The sequence below is a fragment of the Anomaloglossus baeobatrachus genome, chromosome 2 (genome assembly GCF_048569485.1).
Source record: "Anomaloglossus baeobatrachus isolate aAnoBae1 chromosome 2, aAnoBae1.hap1, whole genome shotgun sequence".
Classification (NCBI taxonomy): Eukaryota; Metazoa; Chordata; class Amphibia; order Anura; family Aromobatidae; genus Anomaloglossus; species Anomaloglossus baeobatrachus.
In genome coordinates, this window is record NC_134354.1 from 651,879,517 (window position 1) to 651,886,080 (window position 6,564).

Sequence of the window (6,564 nt, forward strand, 5' to 3'; positions counted from 1 at the left end):
TTTCATTGTAGCATATATTTTGTGTATGACATTATTTTCTCCCCCTTCTCTATATTTAATTTCCATCGACAGCACTTGAACTTTTTGCAGCATAATTAATGACATGAGTCTTAGTGTTTTTTCCCCATTTTGTTTTTCATGAAGAGCAGGGCACAGAAATTGAATGCAGATTTAAGCTAAACAACAGACATCAGCAAAACAACACAGGTCCAGCATTAGGATGAACCATACAGCGAGAAAAGCTATTGTCATGTGGTCCTTTATTCATTGCTGGCATAGAGAGTAAATGCAGGGGAGGGAGTGTGACCAGGGCTGGGGAGGGGGCCCTAATTGTATTCCAGCAGTGTTCTCCTTCATAATGCTGATGCATTGGGTTCTTTAATAGAAAACTGCCAGAACAATCAGAGAACTGCAATAAGCATTAAACTTATCTAAAAATCCCATTAGTCTACAACTGTGAACACATTTGTTTGCAAATACTCTACCTATTTAGTGATGTGTCAGGCTCTGTTCACATTGTGGCTTGTTTTCTGCTCCGTTACCGAAATTTACCTGTGAAATTCTTTAATAAAGAATGTAATGACACAATATAAAGGCATTCCTTATCAGTACATAATAGAAACAGAGCATGGGTGTGCCAAGGTAACAGAGGCAACTTACTGTACCCACTTATTAGTGGGTACTTATTCCTGGGGTTCATGGACCATGATACTACATAAGTGATCACTGGCGGACACACTCAACCACTTCACCCTTTTCCACAGGCTTTGTTAATTAAGCACCTTATACTTGTTCCGCCTTCATTCATTGACCCTGGTCTGGCACTGTGAGGGCCAGTTCTGACATTGTCCCGGCGTGTGTGGCGTTCACTGCACAACATGCTGGGACCTGGACTGCCTTCATTTCTAGTTGCCTCTCCTTGCAAACATGGAAGCGGTTTCTGAAATGTTACAGGTATATGTGTTGCTTCAATATGGTTCTGCTTTTAATGAATTTAGGAGGCCGCATGGCACAATTGAAATATTAAATATAGAGAAGAACCCCCTATCGAGATTTGACGTGGCAGGGGTGGCTCAAAAACATTAATCAATTGTTTGCTAAAAATCTCATTTTGCATTATAGTACAGTTGGAATAATTTGTGAATTTACACTTTTAATTGTTTGCATGCCATTCTCAAGCAGTGCTGGCTCACCACCTTTCTATCACTGGTGGACACAAAAACAATACATGGGCCTTTTGCGACCCAAGAGCTAATCAAAATGTACATTTCCACCTGCTTTGGAGGTAGAAATGGGTCCCCCAACCTCTTGGGCCACTGCAGGCACACAGGTTGCACCAATGATATGTCCGCCATTGACTAGCATCTTATCAAGCCAACATCAAAGAGAACTGGGCCACGCTAAGTAGTATTGGCATATGGCTGAGTGATACACCTGTTAGCAGCATGCTCCATATTCCCCATGACAATGACAATTCAGTCATATGACCCATCCTAGGTTTGTACCCTGTGTAGTTGAAGACCACTTTCATAAAAACTGTACTTCTGAGAATAAACTAAAATACGACAACCAATTTAGCGTGTAGGAATTTTTTCGCAATCAGTGTGGTACAATTCAAATACACTGGTGTGCTGAAGTTCTGTCCTGTTATCCATGGGTTACACTACATTAAAAAGTTTATGCAGGCAAAATAAAACTTTAACCAGGGGATGGGATGTGTAAAAAAAAAAAAATAAACTCAGTGATACTCACCTACTGACAATCCATGGGTATCCAGTACAGGCCACTCCTTGGTCTGTGCAGAGATGGGAAGCAGTGATGTCCCTTTTACCAGACCCTGAATCAATGCCGCGTGTCTGCAGGTTGCAGCTGAGTATGACTGTACGGCCTGCACTGGATTCAGGTGGGTGTCATTCGCTGAAGTAGGGCCAAGTTCATTTTTTTTACATATCCTGTCCCCTGGGCAAAATTTTAGTTTGCCCTTCCAACCCCTTTAATTTATTTTAGATTTAGAAAACTTTCGAGTAACTCCTATGCTTATTTATACCTTTTAAAATTTGAATGGAAATCAATGAACCACACATCAGCGCTGCTGCCAATGACTGGCTGCAGGAGACACGTCCTAATGGCTAAAACAGAATATCCAAATAATGTCTGTCTGTAAAAGTAAAATCTTTATGCATTTTCAAAATGTCTCAGCATGTTCCTTTAGGGCTGACTGCATGCTTTATTTGCATATAAAAATGTACTTGAAGGGAAATGTTGTATATTGTGTCCTGACCCCCCGTATATCCCCCAAAAAAACTTTTGAATAGCTCCCGCACTGTATGGAAATCCAACTTTTCTGGTGGGCATCATTGCAGTGGACCCTGTCCCTCTTCTCGACAGCTAATTGCCATCCTCCTAATATGGCTGACGCGGATGAGGTGTCCTGCGTCATCCACATAGTGGATCTTTTGCTGGCACAGGGAAATCGACGGTTTGCGCACTTCACTTCAAATGGTTCCGGTAAGCAGGAGCCAGAAATATGCATACCAACACATGCGCAGTTAGGTTTCAAAGTGCGCCTGTGCAAACCGGGGATGTCCCTGCGCAGGCGCGAGAGTTCGTTCACGTATGTGGATGACGCAGGACGCATCAACCACATCAATCATATCGGGAGGATGGCAATTAGCTGCGGAGAGGAGTGCAGCAGCCGCTGCAATGATGCGCATAGGACCAGACCGGTAGAATTTGCATACAGCGCGGGCACTATTCAAAGAGTTTTGGGGGGATAGACAGAGGGGGGCAGGAAAAAATTTACAATCCATTAGAATGCAGCACAGATGAAGAGTAAGGTGGTGTTATTAGCTCATATATGAAAAAACTGGTGATAGCTTCCCTTTAAATCTAAATCACCCTTAAAATGCAATATATGTGCACCTGAAACATGGTCTTCACTGAGAACAAACATTGGCAGCTAAGACCGTTTCACAACATTTTAATGTACCAAATTGCAGATAAACATAACAATTGTGAGTAATTATAAATCAATAACTGATCATTCTTGGTTTCGCAATGCCTGATAATATGGATGGAGGGACTGATAATCTTTATGTGCACTTTACTTCCCATCTCACAGCAGATACAAAATACCATGTGTCCCTATTTATTTATGTTACTTGCCATTCATTTCACAGCATTTTACAGACATCATCCCTGTCCCCACTGGAAACCCACGTAACCATGAGGACAACATACAAACTCCTTGTAGATGTTCGCCTTGTTTAGAGTTGAACTAGGATCTCAGAGTAGCAAAGCTGCAGTGCTGACCAGCATATACACACGTGGTCAAAATTGTTGGTACTCATGGGTCTTGCTACAGGATAATGACCGAAAACACACAGCTAAAACCACCCAAGAATGGCTAAGAGGAAAACCTTGGACTATTCTGAAGTGGCCTTGTATGAGCCTTGACCTAAATCCTATTGAGCATCTTTGGAAAGAGCTGAAACATGCCATCTGGAAAACTCAACCTTCAAACACAGGCAACTGGAGCAGTTTGCTCTTGAGGAGTGGCCCAAAATACCTGTCGAGAGGTGCAGAAGTCTCATTGACAATTACAGGAATTGTTTGGCTGCAGAAATTACCTCCAAAAGGTTGTGCAAAACAAATATTAAGTTAAGGGTACCATAATTTATGTCCAGGCTTATTTCATGAGTTTTATTTTTTTAAAAGTTCTGTGGAAGCATGGTTGAAAAGCAATGTCTGACTTTCATTTGTTCATTTTCATAGATTTTTTTTCTATTATTACTTTTGCCAGATTCCAGTTATTTCTGTGACCATTGTGGGTTTTTCTTTCATTATACAAGGGGTACCAACAATTTTGACCATGTGTGTATCTGACTGGGATGGAAAACTTACTGGATTTTGAGTAGATACTAAGCGGAAACTCTCCAAATCCTCCTCAAACACTCACAACTCCTCAAAAACTTGAAAAGTCTTTTCAGCTTTTGCCCTGAGAGACTCCATTTGCACATGCCCCAAGGTAGTTTGCACATTCCGTCTTTTAAATTCAGTCGACACTGCTAAGATTAAAAGTACAAGATGCTTCAAGAAACGCTGGTGTTTGTTTTGTTTTTTTTTTCTTGAAGTCTCCTTTGCGTTATCTTTGTGGTCATTTCCTGAGTGTTTTTTCTTACAGTTTCACCGCCCACAGTTTTTTCTTACATTTAATTTGTGACATCTTTTTTTCATTTTGTTTTCCTGATGTTTTTTCGCTTCATTGAATACTGAAGAAACTGCTGGTCTGGTAGCTTTTTAAGCCAAAACTATGGCAAAACGCTAAAAAAAAAAAAACATCAGGGCGTCCTCCAAGTGTCTTTTGAGCTTTCCCATTGACTTGTATTGTAAAGTGTCTTCTGAGCGGAAAACACCAAAAGAATGGACAAGTCATTTATTTTAACTGCTTGAAATGTTTAAAACATGTTCAAAAGCCTAAACATGCATAGGAAGTTGTTTTCATTTACATTGCTTATGTTCATTCTTTGGAGTGTTTTCTAATAACTTTTTCAGTTGGGTTCTACATGAAAAAGATGTTGTGCATGCATAACCTAATAACGTTGGTCTGTAAATATCACATTCTTTAACACTAGAACTACTGGACTTGTGCCATATATATATAGAAATACATGGTGTAAAGTAGTCAAAATGACTACCTCAGTAGTTCTAGTGTTAATTTGTAAAGCTGGTTAATGGCCTTAAATCTGCTCATATCTACTGTATTTTAGAAGATCCGTTACAAATATGGTGCGTGTGTGTGTGTGTGTAAAACTAAATATATCTGGCAAAAATTAATAGACCACTGCACAGTTTTATAAAATCCGCTTCTCTACATGTCTGACTTCCATTCCAGTGTCAGTTGAATTCCAACCAGAGTACACCTAATTTTACTTAATGTGCTTCTGATTAGGTGATCACCTCAACCAAATTTTATTTAACGAGGGAAAGTATAAAAACACTGCTGTGGTCTTCACAATCCTCTTGCAGTAGGACAAGCAGGATGGCAAAACAAGTGCTAGTAATATCCCAAAACTAATAGGAATGAAAAAATAACTTTTAACCATGCCAAAGGAGTTGAAAAGAAAAGTCTTGAGTGAGGAAAAGAAGGGCTCAATTCTGGATTTACTAGCAGAGGGATACAGTGAGCGTCATGTTGCCTCCATCCTCAAAATTTCTAAGATGGCTGTCCATTACAACAAGGTCAAGCAGCAGACATTGGGGACAACAAAACTACAGACCAGCAGAGGGCGAAAGCAACTCTCCACTGACCGGGATGACCGTCATCTTATTTGAATGTCACTTAGAAACCGCAGGATGACATCAAATGACCTACAAAAGGAATGGCAAATGGCAGCTGGGGTGAAGTGCATGGCAAGAACAGTTCATAACACGCTCCTAGAGGAAGGGCTCAAGTCATGTAAAGCGAGAAAAAAAGCCTTTCATCAATGAGAAGCAAAGGAGAGCCAGGCTGAAGTTTGGCAAATACCATAAGGATTGGACCATAGAGGACTGGAATAAGGTAATCGTCTCTGAATCTAATTTTCAGCTTTGCCCAACACCTGGTTGTCTAATGGTTAGACGGAGACCTGGAGAGGCGTACAAGCCACAGTGTCTTGCACCCACTGTGAAATTTGGTGGAGGATCGGTGATGATCTGGGGATACTTCAGCAAGGCTGGAATTGGGCACATTAAACTTTGCGAAGGACATATGAATCAAGCCGCATACAAGGTTATCCTGGAAAAACAGTTGTTTCCTTCTGCTCAAGCAATGTTCCCCAACTCTGAGGACTGTTTTTTCCAGCAGGACAATGCGCCATGCCACACAAGTAGGTCAATCAATGTATGTATGAAGGACCACCACATCAAAACCCTGTCATGGCCAGCCCAATCTCCAGACCTGAACCCCATTGAAAACCTCTGGAATGTAATCAAGAGGAAGATGGATAGTCACAAGCCATCAAACAAAGAAGAACTGCTTAAATTTTTGCGCCAGGAGTGGCATAAGGGCACCCAGAAGCAGTGTGAAAGACTGGTGGAAAGCATGCCAAGACGCATGAAAACTGTGACTAAAAATCATGATTATTCCACAAAATATTGATTTCTAAACTTCTCCTGAGTTAAAACATTAGTATTGTTGTTTCTAAATGATTATGGACTTGTTTTCTTTGCATTATTTGAGGTCTGAAACTAATGCATATTTTTGTTATTTTGACCATTTCTCATTTTCAGAAAAGAAATACAAAATGTATTGCTTGGAAATTCAGAGACATGTTGTCAGTAGTTTATAGAATAAAAGATCAATTTACATTTTACTCAAAAATATACCTATAAAGAGAAAAATTTATTTTTGCTAGAGCTGTATATATATATATATACATATACATATACAGGGGTTGGACAAAAGAATGGAAACACCTAACGTTTTGGCATCATAATCTTTGAACATGTTATAAACATGAAAACCGTGACGTTTTGTAGTTGATTATTTGTGTTATGTGATATGTGTATTTAAATTAACTGTTT